General features: G+C 39.4%; 1 protein-coding gene across 2 annotated transcripts in view; it reads right to left on the bottom strand.

Annotated features, from left to right (window-relative positions):
• Positions 1–3,722, bottom strand: part of COL17A1 (collagen type XVII alpha 1 chain) — a 55,995-nt gene extending 52,273 nt beyond the window's left edge. The window contains exon 1 of one of the 2 annotated variants that reach the window (XM_010356216.2): positions 3,489–3,722. The gene's annotated coding sequence lies outside the window, so the exon portion shown is untranslated. The remainder of the gene's footprint in view (positions 1–3,488) is intronic. The other variant, XM_030941122.1, reaches the window with a different exon arrangement.
• Between the last annotated feature and the right edge of the window lie 18,390 nt (positions 3,723–22,112).

Genomic DNA, 22,112 nt, shown 5'->3' with positions numbered 1-22,112 from the left:
CCAGGCAGCAAACCTGGAAAGTTTTGCTTGTTTTTTCTTTATCCAGAAAAATAGCAGGCATTTCTAGGCCCTCCATCTTTTCCCTGAATCCCGACGACAAAGAATTTCTGCAGTAAAAAGCCAAGGGTTCCCCACCTTCCAGATGGCATGAAGTGATGACCTACTTAGAAATCAGATGCCCTCCTTCAGGGCCTGGGAGCTCCTCATTGGAAGGTACTTTGTGAATGTAGCCGGCTGTAGGCAGGTACAGGTAGATGCCTGTCTCTCAATCTGAAGCCACCCCAATGTCTGTGTGTCCCACTGCCAATCTGAGGTGTCAGGTAGGTGTTGGGAGACTGATTCCTTTAAACCAATTATAAGAGGAAACTTTCTATAAGTGAGTTATACTAAGTGGAGAATGATGGCGTGGGGCACAAGCCTGGACTAGGATCTTCCCATGGGACCTACAGTATATTCCCAGGACTTCTTTTTTACACATTTTAAGTGCTGATAGTTTTTTAAAAGTGTAACATTAGGAAAAGGAACATTTCCTGCCCAGGTATGTGCCTGAGCCTGCCTATCCTAGCAGGATTCACCAGTGTGTTCATCTTCCCAAAGCCCTACTTAATGGAAGCACTGTCAAATAACATAATTTTTAACTTCTCAGATAGTTGGGTCACTTCACTAGAACTAAGGATGAGCAGATCATTCAAGCTCTCAATTCCAAAATTATACTAATTTCTATCCATAGTTCTAAAGGGTTGCTTTGTGGTTATTTTATAGTTAATGTTTTTGTGAAGGTGTAAAAATGATCCCATGTCACTTTTCTTTTTTTTTTTTTTTTTTTTTTTTTGAGACAGAGTCTCGCTCTGTCGTCCAGGCTGGAGTGCAGTGGCCAGACCTCAGCTCACTGCAAGCTCCCCCTCCCAGGTTCACGCCATTCTCCTGCCTCAGCCTCCCGGGTAGCTGGGACTACAGGCGCCCGCCACCTCGCCCGGCTAGTTTTTTGTATTTTTAGTAGAGACGGGGTTTCACCGTGTTAGCCAGGATGGTCTCGATCTCCTGACCTCGTGATCCACCCATCTCGGCCTCCCAAAGTGCTGGGATTACAGGCTTGAGCCACCGCGCCCGGCCCCCATGTCACTTTTCTAGGCAAGAAGACACAATTTTAAATCATTTTTCTACTTTTATGAGCTTTTTTCTTTCTACTTTATTTAAATGATGTCACGTCTACCTAAAACTATTCAGATGATGCTGCTGTCTAACATACACACACACACAAGGACAAACCACTGTTAGTGACAGTGAACCATCACGTTAACTGTTTACCATCATATTTGGGTTTAAACCATCACGTTATCTTATTCTAATGATGCATGAAACACTTTGTTCTTGATACAACAAAGATAATGAAGAAGCTAAGTATTTTTCTCTCTATCTTTTGTTTTAGGAATGTTTCTATACTCTGTTAGTGAATTGCAAGTATTTTTATAGCTTCTATTACTCCAATCTTTATACACTTTAAATTTTAAAACAAAACAACAACAAAATTGCCAAAGTATTAGAAAACCATCCACTGGCTATTGACCTGATAACACAGAAGGGCCCAGCAGTTTGACTCCAGGAAAGCCAATGCCCTGGAGTTGACTGTCTTGGAGGCTTGGCTTTGTCTCTATAACACCCCGGAGATGGGTTTGCCACTTGCAACATTTGGCATCCTGGATTGTCATGACTGGGGACAGGTGGGATAGGGCACCAGCTTTGTGATTATGCTGGTTTGTTTACAGTTGTGTCCTGCCACTGTTAATAATGGCAAATGAAACAATGTAAACACAGACTTCTTTTTGTTTTTCATAATCTGAGAAGGTAGTTTGTTCTTAGTTCTGGTCAGTTTCACCAATCTAAGGAGTTTTTTCTTATTCTTTTTTGTTTTTTTTTTGAGATGGAGTCTTGCTCTGTCTCCCAGGCGGGAGTGCAGTGGCGCAACATTGGCCCACTGCAGCCTCCGCCTCCTGGGTTCAAGCAATTCTCCTGCCTCAGCCTCCCAAGTAGCTGGGGTTACAGGCACGCACTGCCACGCCCAGCTAATTTTTTCATTTTTAGTAGAGATGGGGTTTCACCATATTGGCCAGGCTGGTCTCGAACTCCTGACCTCAGGTGATCCACCCACCTTGGCCTCCCAAAGTTCCTATTCTTTTTTAAGACAGAATCTGGCTCTGTTGCCCAGGCCAGAGTGCAGTGGTGCCATCACGGCTCACTGCAGCCTCAATCTCCTGGGCTTAGGTGTTCCTCCCGCCTCAGCCTTCTGAGTAGCTGGGACTATGAGTGTGCACCACCATGTTTGGCTAATTTTGTATTTTTTGTAGAGTTGGGGTTTTGCCATATTACCCAGGCTGGTAAGTTTCTATGCAAGCTTGAAGCAGAGCTGTTCATTTTAATTTTTCCTGTGTAAACTCTGATCAGACTCATGTGGATGTTTTGCAGGGCCTAAGAGTAAAGCAGGACCCCTCTGATTCTCTAGAGTACGTCTGTGTGGGAATAGACATCTGTCTTAGGTTAGCTCTGACAGATCTGTGCCTTAGCTCTAAGAGAGAACATATGGAGGTAAGAAGAAACTATTCTGTTTTTCAAATAAATACCTTTTAAAAATCTCACTACGTTTTACGAGTCCACTATTAGACTACTAATTAATTGCTTCTCAAAAAAAGGAATGTGCCAGAGGTTTTACCTCCACTTCAAAAAGTAAAGTGATAATTTGTCAGTTACCAGTTAATGTCATCCACTTAGGTATCTAAACTGGTAATTCTCATCTCAAAGTGAATTTTTTTTGGCAGGGGGAAACCCAAGTTGACTCGTAAGAGTAAATATATGGGAAACAATTTTCTTCCTTTTTTTTTTTCTTCTTCTAAGTTTGATCCTGGAAAATTCCTGAATTAATTAGATCATTTCAAAGATCACACTTTTCTTTAGATTAGAGGTAATTTTACAGTGTGGTAAACAGCAATGTTTACCATGTATGGCTTAATCAGAGAGGCCCAGTCAGCACAGGGTTGTTTCTAGAAGGCCCCTTACCTATACTTTAACTTCACCTCTGAGTTGTTCTCTTTGTCCAGTGGAGAGAGAGAGACAGAGGGAAGAGGAGAGCAAGATAGTGAGAGGGGAAACTGAGATTGGAAGAGAAGGAATTATAAGGCCCTATCATATTCTAAATAAAACAACACAAGTCATTTTACAATGCTGAAAACAACACAGAAAGATCTTGCCTCTAGACCCCGCTATATTTTAACCAGCCTTCTCCTTTTCCCCACTTATTTCCTTTGAAAGACCTACCCTAAGCAGAATGCATACAACAAAGGCATCTTTTATAACCAATTAATCACTTTAACCAGAATGCTAGAAACTGCAGAACTTCATCTTCTTTTCTCCAATAAACACTTAATTTCTAAACAGCAAATCTTACATCAAAGTCTCAGAGAAAGGCAGAAAGGTCGGTTTTCCTGTTTACTTACCTGGTTTGAGGTTTTGAAAGAATTGGAAACAACTTTGAATAAATCCCCCTCTCTCTTTCTTCCCCTGATGTTTTCTTCTAGAAATTTGCAGTGCTCACTTTTTTTTATCCAGACCCAGCCAAGGTGTGTTAAAGCTGAGTGATCTTTCAAAAATGTTCACTTCTCTTTCTCTCCACCTTGTTTCTTTCAACTCTTTGCTTCCAAACAAGTCCTGACAAAGGTGTGTCGTGGTTTACAGCGTTACTCCACCCTTCCAATTATCTGACACTTGCTGGATTAAAAAAAAAAAAAATCTGCCTGCAGGAATCAAACTTTACTAGAGGCAGAAAGCTTCTCCTTCCAGAATTCCAGATTAACTGTTTATAGGCCCATGGGGAAAAGGAAACAAAAGACCAGCATAAAGGAAATGCTTTTTTATTGCCTACCTTCTATGACTGGAGAACTGCCACAACTTTGTGGCAGTACCCTTCCTCAGTGCCATGGGTACTGAAATCCCACTGCATGATTCAGTGGTGGTCTAGGCACATGGATGGCCTGTGGTCATAGTGCCTGAGCCCTAGAGAAACTGAAGTTGGCAGGATTTACATTCAAGATCTGTTTCCTCTATAGATGTCTTTGTCCTCTTTCCACTCTTGTGACTCAAGGCAGGTCAAGCTCATCTGGAGAAAACAGTTGGTGAACTAATTCATAATATGCTAATGACTGAATGTACTGAGCAATTGGTGGGGTAGGGGTTCATTTTACAAAAGAGGCAACCAGATATAGTGATGCTGACCTAAAAGAGTGACATGTTAGTGATGGAATTTTAGGCATTTAGCCACCTAATAATGGAGAGAGGTGCTGTTGGGGAGGGATAAGGACCTTCCTGTCCTTCAAATCAGGTGACCACATAGTCTCCATACACCTAAAGACATGTGTGGGCTTCCAGATGTCCTGCAACTCCAAGTACATCCTGGGCACCTTTAGATTTCCCTAGATGGTCAACTTGCATCAATCAGGATAATTCTTATGAATACTTGGATAGCATGTGGCTTTCCAGGGGGCCCAAAGACTAGCTTGAGACCCTTGGTGTTGGTAAAATGGGAAGTCTGACCCTGGAACTCACTCAGGCAGTCCTCTGAGGCCATAGCACATTCCTGGCACCCAACATCACACTGGGATCCCCAGTTCTGAGGCATTATCCTAAGATACTGGAAGGGAGCAGTGGGGCCACTACAGCATAGCACTGATGTGCGACTGCACCTTGCTATTGTGGGCACTGCATCCCATGGAAGGGTAGGAGACCACGGCAACACCTGTGGGGCTCTTGCTCCTAAGCTGGCCATATTCCACACTGAAGTATGCATTTCAGAACCCTTTCAATGATGCAGAATTTGACACTGCTTTCCCCAAATAAATACTCAACATGTCTTCCATCAGTCTTATAGGAGAAGAACACTGAAGAACCCAGAACACACAAAGCTTTCAGCATAAAATAGACATGCCCCTTCTTCATTTATTCCTTTATTCATGAATTCAAGAATTAAACAAAAATATGTTGGCTCCTGCTTGGAGCCAGGCATTAAACTATGTGCTAAGAGTTTGGTGGTGAAATATGGACATATTCCCTATGCTTATGGAGTTCACAGTCAAATGGAAGAAGACAGGCCTTACATAATGTATTAGTCGGTGGGGGTTCCCGTAACAAAATACCACGAACTGGGTGGCTTAAGCAACACAAATTTATTTTTTCACAGTTCTGTAGGCTGAAAGTTGAAGATCAATGTGTCAGGAGGTTTGATTTCTCCTGAGACCCCCTCTCCTTGGCTTGCAGATGGCTGCCTTCTTGCAGTGTCCTCACATGGCCTTTCTCTGTGCATGCACATCCCTGGTGTCTCTCTCTGTGTGTCCTAATCTCCTCTTCTTATAAGGACACAGTCAGATTGAATTAGAGTCCACCCTGATGGGCTCCTTTTTACTTAAATTTAACTACTTCTTTAAAAACCCTATCTTCAAATAAACTCACTGAGACACTAGTGATTAGGGCTTCACATATGAATTTTGGAGGGACGCAATTCAGTCTATAACAGTTATGTATAATATATAATTGCAGATTGCATATATATATTATAAGAGCAACTGCAAGAATGTGATAACTATTATAAAGAAAGTGTACTGACTTAAGGCCAGGAGTTCAAGACCAGCCTGGGCAGCATAGCAAGACCCTGTCTCTACTGAAAAAAAAAATAGCTGGGTATGATGGCATATACCTGCAGTCCTATTTACTCAGGTGGTTGAGGCAGGAGGATCACAAGAGCCTAGCTGTTCAAGGTTACAGTGAGCTATGATGGCACCAATGCACTCTAGCCTGGATGACAGAGCAAGATCAGAAAGAAAGAGTACTGGCTACTATGAGAGCATAAGAAGAGACATAATCTTGGAGAGGAGTGTTAGGGAAAGTCGTGCTACATAAGTGATAGGTGAAGGTTGAAAAGAGATCAACACAGGTTAAGGGCAGGTTGGAGAGTGTTCTAATATCTAGATGGGGCAAGAGTCTCTGAGGAGGCTCTCAGGTGGAAGCTGCATGGTGAGATGGGGGAACAGTGATGAGGCCAATTTGCTCAAAAGCATCAAGTGAAGGGAGGCAGGCAGCGAGTGAGAGGCTGGCAAGGGAGGCAGGACTAGATCACACAGGGCCTCACAGGCTGTGGAGGGACGTGTTTTGGGTTATGTGACAAATGTTCTTAAGTTGACATTAAGGAGCAACTCGCTACAGGCACTGTGTGGGTGTTCGGATTATTGATCCCAGGAAAGAAGAGCAACTGCAACTAATGCTTTCTAGAACTACTGTGAGCCAGATATTTTACATCCATTCTCTAACACAATCCCCACAATGACTCCGAGAGATATGTACCATTATTATCTTCATTTTATAGCTGAGAAAAGTGAAGTTTGAGAGGCTGAGTAACAGGCTAAAGGTCTTCCATCTCGTAAGTGGCAGAGTCTAATAGATTCCACTTGACTCATGAACCTTCATTTCCTGCCTTGTGTATTATTAAAATTTAAGTCTGCCCATAACTTTGAACTGAAAGAAAATAGGCAATATTAGAACAGATCAGGCTGAGAGCAAATTAAAAAAAAAAAAAAAACCCAAAACCATCTGAACAGTGAGGATGTTTTCAGTTAACAGCAGTATGGTATTGGAATAGTTTATTGATAGTTTTAGATAGAAATCTGTTTATAGAACTCAGCAACCACAGACCAATCAATTATTCAACTATAACAACCATATAAAACCAAACACACAGGCCAGGCATTGTGGCTTATAGCTATAATCCCAGCACTCTGGGACGCCAAGGCAGGAGGATCTCTTGAGGCCAGGAGTCTAAGACTAGCCTGGGCAACACAGTGAGATCCCATCTCTACAAAATAAAAATAAATTAAAAAATAAAATAAAACTAATATGCTAAGCAACCATCAGAATCAGCATGGATGGTATTTTCCTTCCCTTGGGTTCCTATAAAAATACTGGTATTCTCCAGGTACAATAAAACAATCAGATCTATAACAGATAACCCCTGAAGTTAATTAGTCAAGGATCCTCTGAGCTAACTCAACAGCTGATAAGACTGCATGTCTGTGTGTGCATGTGCCGGTTCTCACATATTCAGATGTGCATGTGTGAGTAGTGTTTACAGAGTCTTATATTAGGCACTTTGGGGGGAGAAGAAAAAAGAATTCAAGTACTCACATTCTAGTTATTCAATGTTCATAGTTTATTGTACTTGGCAAATCTGTGAGTAAGACATGGTATATGGAGTGAAAGAAACTTCATTTAACATTTTTATATTGGCCGGGCGCAGTGGCTCAAGCCTGTAATCCCAGCACTTTGGGAGGCCGAGGAGGCGGATCACGAGGTCAGGAGATCGAGACCATCCTGGCTAACACGGTGAAACCCCGTCTCTACTAAAAAAATACAAAAAACTAGCCGGGCGAGGTGGCGGGCGCCTGTAGTCCCAGCTACTTGGGAGGCTGAGGCAGGAGAGTGGCGTGAACCCGGGAGGCGGAGCTTGCAGTGAGCCGAAATCCTGCCACTGCACTCCAGCCTGGGTGACAGAGCGAGACTCCGTCTCAAAAACAAAAAAACAAAAAAACAAAACAACAACAACAACAAAAAACATTTATATATTAAGTTCCTACCATATGCCTGGTAGTAAGGGAGTTGTTTTTTAAACGTTTTTAAATTAACCAGAAAACAACAAAATTCTTGCCAAAATGAAGAAGCAAAGAGTCAACTTTAGGAAATAGAACTGACTAAGACACCGGAAAGGTGTTTTTTGCTCTCTGACTGTGTTTGGAGCTGTGTTAATGAGTCACAGTAATCCATTTTTGATGGACTAGAAAGGGAAGTACCTTAAAAGGCAACCTGGAAAAATAGTTATACTTCCAAAATTATCTACTGACTTTTAAATACGCTGGGGAGAAAGAGTGTCTTTTCACGTGTGGCCCAGATTGGCACCAAGTGACCAGATGCATCACTCTCTGAGCAGCGTGAGTACAGGCAGACTCTGCTTTACGTGGCTGATGTGTTTCTGAAAAGGGATTTGTTTTTGGTGACCAGAGTGAGTGCTTTTGCCAAGTGACTATTCCCTACCTTATGGAATGTTTGTAGATGCATATTTTTTTTATGTGTTTGGTTTAAAGGGGTGTACCCAATAGGTGGACTTCTACCTATTCTATGACTCTTCTCTCATAAGAACAGTATCACATGATAGTGCCATGATGTGCTTATGATACTTTCACCAGGTATCCTATAGCTTTGGGACACATTTTGCCCTCCATTCTCAAGAGATAATAAGAAATAAAATTCTCTGAGAAGGAGGTGAGAAAAAACAATTTTATATTTTCTGAGGTAATTCCAGTATCTACAATTGCTGATTCAGCTCTTTTGTTGAATAGTAAATCCACTGTTTTTTTTTTTTTAAACTAATTCTTACATATTAAATAAAAATAATACAACAATTACTTGTTACAGTTTTCTACTACTGTTCGAAGACTGGAAGACCATCTTCCTGTTTGGCTTCTTTGCTTAGCATGTGCCACTAGATAAGACTTCTCTATACACAATTATGACAACATCATATGTCATGGTGTGTGGAATTGTTTGGCTTTTGGAAGGACATAGCTGAGTAGTACCAACTCCTGCCCTTCCCATGTGGGTTTCTTGAATTATCGCCAGTTGTGTTCCTTGCTGCCTTGATTATAATAACAAAGCACCCTGGTTTCCTTTTCTTCCATTCCCAACTTCAGATCTATTCATTCATTTTTCCATTCAAAACTCATATTTGTTGAGTGAGTGGACTACCACCTATGGAGTGTCTATCATGAGCAAGGCATGAGGTATATAAATACAATTGAGGGTGAAATATAAAACCTGCCTTCCAGTAATTTACAACATAGAAAGAAAAAATATATGAACACAGTCACCACATATACCAATAATTACAACATACGGAAGAATATAAACCACAAGAGAACAGTTAAGGACTATGAAAATCCACTCTCAGCTGTGAACATCAGCCAAAGCTTCACAAAAGAGGTGTCCTTTGAGCTGGGCCTTAAAGGATCGGGGGTGGTGAGAAGCCAAGGCTGAAGAAGATATTTCAAGGATGCACCTACCCTTCAGAGAGAGTCTGAAGTGCCAGTCTGCGGCATGTCAGTGTCATTCTGAGGGTGAGGGGGAGTTGCCGAAGGTTCAGCTGGGCTGAACAAAGATAAATTCGGTGATAGTGTAGACAGTGGAGTAGAACAGAAAGAGGCAAGACAGACTGATGGGGACGCTCTGGCAGTAGTTTAGTGAAGAGCCTGAGCTTTAGCAAGGCAAAGGTGAAAAAGAAAAAGGAACTGAGCAGCGCAAGATCAGCAAGGTTGGACAGAGACAATGATATTTAGTGGTTGCTGTTAAGATGAGGGAGACTGCAGGTCCTAGGATGATGCTGAGATTTTTCCAAGCCAACCACTGACTACAGCAATTCCCTCCCCTTCTCTGCCAAGTTACCTTTCTCAAAAGTCCCATGTTAGAGATTACTTTCTGGTGGAGGATATAAAAACAATAACAACAACAAAAAGTGTATTGCCTTTGGTTTGCACTCTTCCCTGCTCCCATTTTGTCCTTTTCACCACCTAACATATTATCAATGGGAGATGCATAAAAAAAAAAAAAAAAAAAAAAAAAAAAAAAAAAAAAAAAAAAAAATTCCCTTCTCTGGACTTGAAGAACTTAGACATTAAGAATATAGGATTATATTAGAATATATCACCCATAGATGATGCATTTAATTAAAGCTACCATAGGTTATTTCTAACACATGGCCTACTAAATTATTTGTAACTTATTTCTAGTAATTGAACAATTATAAATTAGCTTTATCAAAAGACAAAAATGAGCCAAAGAAAAATCTGTGCAGTGTTAGCCTTAGCACTTGCTCCCCTTTTGCTAGAGTTTGAATGTGTCCCCCAAAGTTCATGTGTTGGAAACTTAATCCTCAATGCAACAATGTTAAGAGGTGGGACCTTTAAGAGGTGATTAGGTCATGACTCTACCCTCATTAATAGATTAATGGCATTATCTCAAGAGTAGATTTGTTATCTCTGGAGTTGGTTCCTTATAAAAGGATGAGTTTAACCCCCTTCTCTCTCTCTCTCACCCATATGAGGCCTTCTGTTATGTTATGACATAACAAGAAGGCCCTCACCAGATGCCAGCCCCTCAATCTTGCACTTCCCAGCCTCCAGAATTGTAAGAAATATTTTTTTAAATAAATTACTGTCTGGTATTCTGTTATAGCAGCACAAATCAGACTAGGACACCCTTTATAATCAGAGAAAAATATCCTTTTGATTCCAAAAGATTCCCCTTATTAGCAGAAGAAATGAAAATCCTCCCATCAGGATGGGAAGTGACTTCTAGTTTTATGCTTGGCAGTGTTTACCTACTCACCCTGGTAGAGTTAAGCCTCTCTAAGAACTGGGGCAAGCCAAGTCATCTGCACTTTATTTGCTCAGAAATGACATGGGAGGGATGTCAGGAGCAGCAAGAAGAGGAAGAGTTTAATACTGATCACAGAATAAGATAGGCTGTCAAAATCTGATTATTTTATATAAATAGACCAGTTATTTGAAATTTGTGTTAGGCTTGATCCCTATGGGGTGGGGGGGCAACAAAAAAATTCAGCAAAACAGCTGGAAGCCACCTGATAGATGGATTTGCCAGAGAGCTGAAAAGTCTGCATAAGGATGAGCATTCTCTTATGCTGCAGGCCATGATTCAGGAGATGGGCTTAGTTTTCACAAAACATGTCTACACAGGACTATCTTCATTAATATAAAGACCGCACCCTATTACTTGGCTTGTGGTTGCCACTATTTTCCTCAAGGATATATCTGTAGTACATGAACTCATGCTGAGAATCAGGTCTCATTGCCTGACATACTCATTGACTTAACATTCTACTGATTATAACAGTCATCTAAAAGTTTTTGAACTGTCATTATGCCAGCGGTTTCTAATATGTGTTTTTGAGGGCCCTGGTGTCAGCAATTTGCCAGAATCAGATGCAAATCAGAGAACTCACATTCCAGTAAAATTCACTTTTTAGTGGTCTAGGAGCTTTGACAAATGCATATAGTCATGTAACCACCACCATATTTAAGATATAGAATAGCCCCATTGCACCATAAAATTCCTTTATGCTTCATTGTGGTCCACTCCCATTTCCAGCCTCTGGCAGCTATCTCTATAGTTTTACCGTTCCAAAATGTCATATAAGTGGAATCATACAATATGTAACCTTTCGAATCTGGCTTTTTTGATCTAGCATTGAGATTTATTTATGTTGTTGTAAGCATAATAATTTACCTCTTTTTATTACTGAGTAATAGTCCATTGTGTGGAACTATAATTTTTTTATACATTTATATGTTTATGAACATCTGGATTATTTCCCATTTTGTCAATTATGAATAAAGTTGTTATAAACATTCATGTACATATTTTATATGAACGTAAGTTTTCATTTCTCTTGGGTAAATACCTAGGAGTAAAATGCTTGCCTAGGTAAATGTATGTTTAACTTTATAAGAAACTGGCAAACAGTTTACCAAAGTTTTATACCATTTGCATCCCTACTAGCAGCGTATAAGAGTTCCAGGTGTTCTGCATCCTTGTCAGCTTTTGGCATTATCCATTTGTTTCATTTTAGCAATTCTAATAAGTGTGGAGTGATATTTTATTGTGGTTTTCATTGGCATTTCTCTAGTGACTAATGATGTTGGTCATCTTTTCACATGCTTATTTGCCATTCATATATCTTTTTTTGTAGTGTCTGTTCAAATCTTTGCCCATTTTAAAACTGGGTTGTTTTCTTACTGAATTTTGATAGTTCTTTATATATTCTGGATACAAGTCCTTTATCAGATAGGTGTTTTTGCAAATATTTTATCCCAGTCTACAGCTAGATGACTGCTTTCTTAACAAGGCCTTTTAGAGAGGAAGTCCAATTTGTCATTTTTTTTCCTACTATGAATCATATTATTGATGTCATGTCTAAGGAATTTTTGCCTAACCTGCATTCACAGGATTTTCTTTTCCTTTTTTTTTTTTTTTTGAGATGGAGTCTCACTCTGTCACCCAAGCTGGAGTGTAGAGGCGCAATCTCGGCTCACTGCAACCTCCCTCTTCCAGAGGTTCAAGCAATTCTCTTGCCTCAGCCTCCCGAGTAGCTGGGACTACAGGCGCGTACCACCATGACTGGCTAATTTTTTATATTTTAGTAGAGATGGGGTTTCACCTTGTTGACCAGGCTGGTCTTGAACTCGTGAGCCCTGGCAATCCACATGCCTTGGGCTCCCGAAGTGCGAGTATTACAGGCGTGAGCCACCCTTCCTGGTCAAGGATTTTCTTACATTTTTTTCTAGAAATTTTAATATTTTCAGCTTTACATTTATGCCTATGGACATTTTTGAGCTAATTTGTGTATAAAGTGCAAAGTGTGGACCAAGGTTCATTTCTAAAAATTTAAAATTTTTTTTTTAGAAAATGAGATCTTCCTATGTTGCCCAGGTTGGGCTCAAACTCCTGGACTCAAGTGACCCTCTGTCCTCAGTCTCTCAAGCAGCTGGGAGTAGAGGCATATGCCACTGTACCTGGCTCAAGGTTCATTTTTAAATATAAGACTATTTGTTCTAAAACCATGTATTTAAAAGATTATTCTTTCGCCATTGAATTGTCCTTCCAAATTTGTCAAAAATCAACTACTCACATAAGTAAGGATTTATCAGCTACTCACATAAGGATTTATTAAAATTGATTTATCAACTATTCACATAAGTAAGGATTTATTCTTACCTCTGTTATGCTCCATTGATCTGTATGTCTACCTGTCACCAATACCATATTGCCTTAATTGCTGTAACAATATAATAAGTCTTGAAATCAGAAAGTACAGACCCTATGAATGTTTTCCATTGCATAATAGTGTACATTCTGGACTCTGAATTAAGAAAGTGTAAATCGTTCAACTTTGGGGTTTTGGCTATTCTAGTTCCTTTGTTTTTTCATATTAATTTGATTTCCCCAGAAAATCTTATTTGTAAATATATTGGGATTGCATTGAATTATAGATCTATTTAGGAAATAAATGGCATCTTAACCACAGTAATTCTTTTAATCCATAAACATGGCATATTTTTCCATTTACATATATTTACATATATATGACTTCTTTTATTAGTGTTATAGTTTTCAGCAAACAGATTTTACACATATTTTGTTATGTTTGTACCAAAGTACTTAATATTTTATGGTGCTATTTAAAATGCTTTCTTTAAAAAAATCTTATTTTCTAATTTTTCGTCAATGATACATAGAAGTACAATCAGTTTTTGGCTGGGTGTGGTGGCTCACACTTGTAATCCCAGCACTTTGGAAGGCTGAGGCGGGTGTATCACCAGGTCAGGAGATCAAGACCATCCTGGCTAACACGGTGAAGCCCTGTCTCTACTAAAAATACAAAAAGAAATTAGCCCAGCGTGGTGGTGGGTGCCTGTAGTCCCAGCTACTCAGGAGGCTGAGGCAGGAGAATGGCGTGAACCCGGGAGGCAGAGCTTGCAGTGAGCTGAGATTGCACCACTGCACTCCAGCCTGGGCGACAGAGCAAGACTCCCTCTCAAAAAAAAAAAAAGAAAGAAAAGAAAGTACAATTAGTTTTTATATATTGACTTTGTAATATTGCTAAACAATGGTTCTAGTACAATTTTGGATATTCTTTGGAGTTTCTTACATAGACAGTCATGTCATCTGTGAATAGTTCTATTTCTTATTTTCTAATAAAGAAATATCCTTTATTTATTTTTTGCACACTGGCTAGAATCTCCAATGCAATGTTGAATGGAGTAGTAAGAGAGGACATCTTTGATTTATTCCCATCTGGGAAGAGAAGCACTTAGTGTTTCACCATTAAGTATCACAGTAGCTATAGGATTTTTGTAGATCCCCACTATTAGGTTGAGAAAACTCCCTTCATTACTAGTTTCTTGAGAGTTTGGTTTCTTAAAATCATGAATGCATGTTGATTGTCAAATGCTTTTTCTGCATCTATTAAAATAATTACGTTATTTGTCTTCTTTGGTCTGTTGATATGGTGGTTACATTGATTTAAAAAATTTTTTTCTTTTTGTTTCTTTTTAACTATTTACTACCACATCTCACAGAGCTTACAGATTGGCAAATTCTTTTATTATTATTATTTTTTATTTTTTTGGCCGGACACAGTGGCTCACACCTGTAATCCTAGCACTTTGCAAGGCCAAGGCAGGAAGATCACTTAATGCCAGGTGTTCAAGACTAGCCCAGTCAATGTAAGCAAGACCATGACTCTACAGATAAATTTAAAAATTAACTGGGCATGGTGGTGCACACCTGTAGTTCCAGCTACTCAGGAGGCAAAGGTGGGATGATCACTTGAGCCCAGTTCAGGCTGCAGTGAGTGGTGACCATGCCACTGCACTCCAGTCTGGGTGACAGAGTAAGACTCAGTCTCAAAAAAATTTTTTAAAAGATTTACCATCTTTACTACTTTTAAGTGTACATTTCAGTGATAATAAATACATTTATATCTTTTTTTACCTTTATACCCCCTCCCTCAACAGAATTTGGTTCTTTTTCATAATTTCTATCTCTTTGTTGATATTTTCTGTTTGGTGAGTCATTGTACTCATACTTTCTTTTAGTTATTTAGATATGGTTTCTTTTACCTCTTTGAATATATTAAAATAGCTGATTTAAAGTTTATGTCTAATAAATCTAATGTCTGGACTTTCTCAAAGACAGTTTCTATTAATTGATTTTTTTTTTTTTTTTTTTTTTTTGAGACAGAGTCTCGCTCTGTCGCCCAGGCTGGAGTGCAGTGGCCGGATCTCAGCTCACTGCAAGCTCCGCCTCCTGGGTTTACACCATTCTCTCGCCTCAGCCTCCCGAGTAGCTGGGACTACAGGCGCCCGCCATCTCGCCCGGCTAATTTTTTGTATTTTTTTAGTAGAGACGGGGTTTCACCGTGTTAGCCAGGATGGTCTCGATCTCCTGATGTAGTGATCCGCCCGTCTCGGCCTCCCAAAGTGCTGGGATTACAGGCTTGAGCCACCGCGCCCGGCCTAATTGATTTTTAAAACTTTATATGGGTTATAATTTCTTGTTTCTTTGCATATCTCATAATTATTTTGTTTTTGAAAACTCAGCATTTCAAATAATATAATATGGTAACTCTGAAATCAGATTCTCCTCCCTCTGCAGATTTTGTTGTTTTTGTTGTTTGCTACTTTTTCTTATATTTTGGCTGTGATTTTCCTGGACTAATTCTGTAAAGTCTGTATTCTTTGTTACATGTGGCCACTAAAGTCTTTGCCCAGTTAGCTCAGTGGTCAGCTAATAATTGGACAGAGATTTCCTTAAATGCCCTGAACCAATAAGTCTCTGAATCTTTGCCAAGGGATTCTGTGTGCATGCAGGGGCATACATTCAAGATTCAGCCAGCCAGTTGACAGCTCTGCCTTAGCCTTTACTTTCTGCTTTCACAGAGCCTCAAAGTCATCCATAGGGCCTTCATAGGTCTTTCCTGAGCATGCACACAGCCCTAAATATGTACACGTGTCTATGCCTGTACATGGTCTTTTAGATTCCCAGAAATATGTTAGAACTTTTAAAAGCCACTATGGATATCTTATCCCAAGTTTTTCCTTTTAAGCTTTTTGGTTAGCCTCTTATTTCCCTCAACTGTTATCCATTTCCTTGGGTAGCCACAATGTTAGACAATTTCATTGAATTGTTTTTGACAAATGCCCCACAGAAAAGGCTTTTCACACTGAATGAGCTCTGAGACAGGTCAAATAAAGACAATCTTGTAAGTGGAATCTTCCAAAGAACCACTAGAACAGTCAAATAGTGACAATGCTCTGTGAATACAGCTTTGAAGGAACTCCGACCTCATTCTGTCCACTCCAGTGGCTGCCAGTCTCCAGCTTCTCACCATGATTGTGGGCTGTTGGTTTTCAAAGATACCACAGAGTTGGGAGGGGATGGAATAGGGCAAGTTAAAATGCCACGAAGCTTGCTGCTCTTACTGAGCCATTTTCCTGAATAAATACTTCCCAGGTTGCTGCAAGACTTTGGTTAATTTTCAGAGTTCTGAAAAAGTTGTTCTATTTTTTCCCAGTTCCCCCATTACTTCATAGAAGAGAAAATATTAAGAGGTCCTTGGCCAGGTGTGGTGGTTCACGCCTATAATCCCTGCACTTTGGGAGGCCAAGGGAGCTGGATCACCTGAGGTCAGGAGTTTGAGACCAGCCTGATCAACATGGTGAAACCCCGTCTCTACTAAAAATACAAAAAATTAGCCAGACGTGGTGGTGAACGCCTGTAATCCCAGCTACCCGGGAGGCTGGGGCAGGAGAATCACTTGAAGCTGGGAGGCAGAAGTTGCAGTGAACCGAGATTACACCATTGCACTCCAGCCTGGGCAATAAGAGTGAGACTCCGTCTCAAAAAAAAAAAAAAAAAAAAAAAAAAAAAGAGGTTCTTACTCCATTTTCACTGATATAACTCCCATTGATTTATTTACTTTGTTTATTTTTATTTTCTGGAGATGAGGCTTGGACATGACATATTTTCCTTTATATTAGAAGGAAAATTGCTGAATCTTATTATTGATGTTTTACAAAAAACTTTTGTGTCCTTGTTTATGAGAGATATTGGTCTGTAGATTTTTCTTTCTTGTAAAGTTTTTGTCTTATTTTGGTCAGGGTAATAATGGTCTCATAAGATAAGCTGGGAATTGCTCATTTTTCCTTTATTTTCTGGAAGAATTTGTGTAGAATTGGTATTATTTCTTTCTCAAAAGTTTGATAGAATTTTCAATGAAGCTATTTGAGCATGAAGTTTTATCTTCTAGAAAGATTTGACCTACAAATAAAATTTTCTTAATAGATGTAGAATTATTCAGGTTATCTATTTCTTTTTGAGTGAGCTTTGATGGCTTGTGTCTTTCAAGAGCTCATCAATTTCACTTAAATTATATAATTGCATCATATGTTCTATTTGTTGCAATATTTGAGATGTATCCTCTAGGAAAGACATACACACAAGTTAGGGTGATTTACTTTGGAACCATTAATTTCATTTTTTTTCCCCACAGAATACAAATCATTAGTAGTGTAGCAATGGTCATGGACTTTGGTCTTAGAGTGAAGAATTGGCCAAGAATTTCCAGAATGTTTGGAAGCAGAAGTATTCAGTACATGTAGCATTATGACAAGGAATCTATGCGCAAGCACTATCTATGGACTACGAATATATTATATTATACATTGTTGCGATCATAGTGGTTGCCTTCCCATTCTGTCCCCAAAATTGTTAATTTTCACCCATTCTTCTTAGTGGTGGATTTAGGAAGAAATGTGACTCATTTTTTGGCCAATGGTAGATGAGGAAAAGTTTTTTCAGGACTTTTAGGAGAAGTTTATTGCTTCTAAGGAGAAAAAGAAGAAATAGCCATTTTGTTTTTTAGGACATTGGTACTTCTGCATGTGATGTCGATGTGCTAATGTATTACACTCACAAGGTTATCACCACAGTGAGGAGATGAGGATTGAAAACATCCTTGCTTCTCAATGACAACATTGAGAGCCTGAATGTACCTCTGGATTCTTTGTGTGTGAGATAATAAACTTCCTTACCATTTAAGCCAATTTGAGTTGGTATTTTCAGTTATTAAATTCAAAAGCATCCTCACTGGTTCATAATAATAAGTAATAGTATTCTCCAAATATATGTAGGTACTGTTATGAATAATAAATAAATTCATATAAAGTGTTACTGGAGTTGGAGGAGCGCCCTGGTATTGCCTAATTTTTCAATAAACTGATTACAGAAGTACAAGTTACATCAAGTGAAACTGCAAAATATTTTGATTTCATAGAGAGGTATTCACATTTACAAAGGGTGAGAGTGATTCACCCCATATATAAAGACTATAACTTCCTCTTGATAAAGGCCACGTAGACACCCAAGACTTAAAAGTACTATGAAGAGATTACTCTCAGAAGATGTTAGGAGCTTCGACAGTAATTTTAGTAAAAGTGGGCATAATTCTAATATTAATATTATAAAATCTTAGAGCTCAAGGAGACCTTACAGATTACCTAGTTTGGGTCACCTAGTTTGCAGAATGAGAAGGTAAACTAAATAACTTGCGGAAAGTAGTTAACGGCAGAGTCAGGACTAGTATGCAAAGCTTTTTGTTTGCTTGATTGTTTTTCCTATGCCATTCTGTAAAATTGTTTAAAATAATTTTCCAGGCTCTTAACTATCGTAAATCATGAGGAGCTTAAAGAATTATCAAAAATTTACAGAGCAAATCATTGAAAATGCTGTGTAAGTTTCAGCAATTCTCAATGAAATGTGATAGTGATGATGAACTTAAATAGAATAACTCTGTTCTGTTTTTTTGTTTGTTTGTTTTTTGTTTTTGAGACAGGGTCTTGCTTTGTCAACCAGGTTGGGGTGCAGTGGTGGAGATCATGGCTTACTGCAGCCTTGACTGCCTGGGCTCAAGCAATTCTTCTCCCACTTCAGCCTCCTGAGTAGCTGGGACCACAGACCTGTGTCACCATGCCAGCTAATTTTTTAAATTATTTGTAGGGATGAGGACTTGCTATATTGACCAGGCTAGTCTTGAACTCCTGGGCTAAAACGATCCTCTTGCCTTGGCCTCCCAAAGTATTAGGATTACAAGCATAAGCCACTGCACCCAGACAGAATAACCCTATTCTTAATGGTCTTTACCATCCACTCATTCCTCTTGGAAGTAAGAAGTAGGCTCAGCTAGCCTATATACTTATAGAATACTTGGCAGCATAGTCAGGATGGCATGTAATACAATATACTTCATAAGATAATGTTTTTTGCCATATACCATACGTTAATCAGATTGTGTTCATTTCATCAATGTTAGGTGAAACAGCAACAGCAGGAAGAGTACCTGAAATAAGATATTAACATTTAAAAGCAAATATTATTATTTTGGAATATCTCAAATCTTCCCTCTTTGGCCTGCAGCTAGCATGCTTAATTAAATTTTTTTGAGCTAAAAATCATAAACATTCAATAAGCAATTCTTCTCTCTTTCTAGAACAAACAAGATGCAACATTAACTTCAAGATAAGTATTTATAATCATCCCGTGGAACTTGCAAGAATATCCTAAATAAGGTTCAAGAAATGATTCACACCATATGACCACAATTTAAATTACACATTTTAAAAGGTAATTTTGAAACCAAGTGAACAATCTAAATTGAAAACCTGGAGAAACAAACCCAGTCATCACTGGGAAAAGATATCCCTGTTGACTGCAGCTGTATAGATTTACCCCATGCGGAACTCCACGCCAATGCGCAAAGCTGTCTGTTTTTCTAGCAATAACTTGTGAGTAGAGGACAATGTCCTTGCCACAGAAAAAGCACAAAAGGGGAGTTTTCCTTTAAAGGGCTAAAAATGCACCAAGTATTTGCTCTTTGGGTTTCCATTTTTAGTTTGTCTAGGTGAAATCAGGCAGCTGAGAAAGGACTGGGAGAACCAAGTTGTTTATGTAAATCTTAATTTACTGAATTGGCTTATGAGGATTTTTTAGGCTAGGAGGAATAGACACAAATGGATGCCTGATGAAAAGCATGGGAGTTTTCTCTGATGCTCACACAAAGAGAGTTGGGGTGGGGTAAGGTGGGAGAATTTCCATTAGCTCCAAGATCTGATAAGTTAATGGTCAAAGGGATTTCATCATAAAGACTGAAAAGTGTTTCTGAAGTAGAAAGTTAATTTCATTAGATCTCACAAGATGGAACACTCCATGGCAATGATCTACTTATTCTCTTGGAAAATTTTTGCAGCCAATCAGACTGCCAAATTTATTTATGTCTGTATACTTATCCCAGAACACTCTTGGGTTTATTCTTGGGTCTATAAAATAGGAATAAATGTAAGAGACCATGGGCTATTTTGCCAAATCAGCATAGTGTTAAGACTCATGGGAAGGAGGCCTTACAGGTAGCCATGGGTTTCCCTTCCCCATCTAGAGATGGAGACTGTTCTGCTAAGGGAAGATCAATATCCAGTTAGAGAAAAGAGAACACAAATCTGAAAAGCTAACACTCCATGGGTAAACCTGGCTGGAACAATTTAGCATCAACAGAGCTAAAGTGCCAATCCCATGCATAATGCCTACAGAGACCTTCCTGGCTGATGGGCTCTATGAAGCCAAGGGACTGGCTGGCTCTTCCCATTCCCTCACTTCAGGTTGATCTGACTGCTTTACTTTGTATCTCCTCAGTACCTGCCCATGCTTTTATCTGGGCACCTCAAACACTTTAATGCTCTTGCTTGTTTTCTTAAAGTCCTTGGAAAAATGGACAGGTTTTATCTTTTCACTGTATTCCCTACTCCAAACACAGTACATATAGTATTCAATAAAACTTCCTCTTTCTTGAATTCCTGCTTAGCATTCCCAACCACTACTGTCTACCTCCATAGATGTCCAGCAAGTACTTCAAGCTCAACGTGTTAAAAACCAGACCTGTTACTTCTTTCTCCTCCTCCCTCTCCTCCACTTGGCCATGACTCTGATGTTGTAGCCATTTTTGTGTCTGTAGGGCCTCTCTGTATTGGGCTCACTATAAGTATTCATTGAAAGTGGAATGAGTAGAGACACGAGGAAAGGAAGGACAGGAAAAAAATGAGAAAAAAACAGTAAAATAAAGAAGTCATGAAAGCCAGAAAGAGGGAAAAGGAGAAGAGGAAGGTGGCTAAGAGTAAGAAGACTATTTTAGGTTGGTTTTCCCCAAACCAGGAGGGGTAGAAAGAATCTAGAGCCCTCCAAACAAGAGCTCGATAGAAAAGAACAATTTTTCATTTCATTCCTCTTCCCTTCCAGTGTTTTCTTAACTGCATGCAGTTTGAGTTAGACTCAATGTTTTGTGGGTGTGATGAGAGAAAGGATTTATGGGCACACTTCCATCCTTTTCAGCCACTCCTGCAGATAATAGCAGCTGAGTTCTTTTTCACTATGAACTATGACTCTTTATAACAGTGGACAAAGTAAAAAGTATGATCAGACGCCTCATTCCTAAACTCATAGTTCCTGAGATGAGGCTCTGAAATGAGCCTGGGACTGGGGTTCATTTGTCTTTCCCATGGGGAACAATCCCCATTTTGCTTTAGGTAGGTAAAGGGGCAAGCCCTGCCTTGCTCTTCTGGTCCTGGACTTTTTACAATAGTGTTAACTTACTGTATGTTTTCTTTTTGGGGTTCTGTTGCCAGCTTATTTTAAGTTTGATGCTCTAGTCTCCTTGAGTGATGACATGTCATAACTGTAACCCCAAGACATTTTCAGGTAAAAGCAAGATGCGGGCACTCCTTGATTTTATCTGTGGGAGGAACTTTCTAGCCCATAGGGAAAACTATAAGAAATATTCCGTCATTGTAAGGAGCTTGGCATGCTGACATCTGGTAGTGTGAAAGGGCGCTTAGATCTATGAAAGGAGCATTTTCCAGAGAAGTTATCTTTTTCAACACTTGTTCTGAAAAGAAGCTTAGAAGACTCCTATGATTTTTTTTTTTTAACCCAGTGAAAGCACCTGCTATTCTTAAGGTAGCTGTCATCACGTGCTATCAATCTATACACCACAGCTTCTGGTGTCCTTGGGAGAGCCTTTCCTATTGGAATGAAGAGTTTTACTAAAATGTAAATGGCAAGAGTTTGTGAACTAACTCCCTCAGTCAGCAACAGGAGGTCTCTTCTTGCTGAACCCTTGGATGACCCAGAGACTTGAGGCATATTCTTTTTTTGCAGTCTTTTAAGCAAACAGTACAAGTATTCATAGAAATAAATTATTTACACTGTTCAAACTCTATCAAGACTTTTCTTTAGGTTTCTAGTCTAAATGAATATTAAAAGTACAACACAACTTCAGGCATGGTGCTCACAGGAAATATGGCAACAGTATAGTTTAAGACACAGCAACCCCATACAACTCAGAGGAT

This window comes from Rhinopithecus roxellana, chromosome 11, assembly GCF_007565055.1.
Source record: "Rhinopithecus roxellana isolate Shanxi Qingling chromosome 11, ASM756505v1, whole genome shotgun sequence".
Classification (NCBI taxonomy): Eukaryota; Metazoa; Chordata; class Mammalia; order Primates; family Cercopithecidae; genus Rhinopithecus; species Rhinopithecus roxellana.
This window is presented reverse-complemented; position numbering and strand designations above follow the sequence as displayed.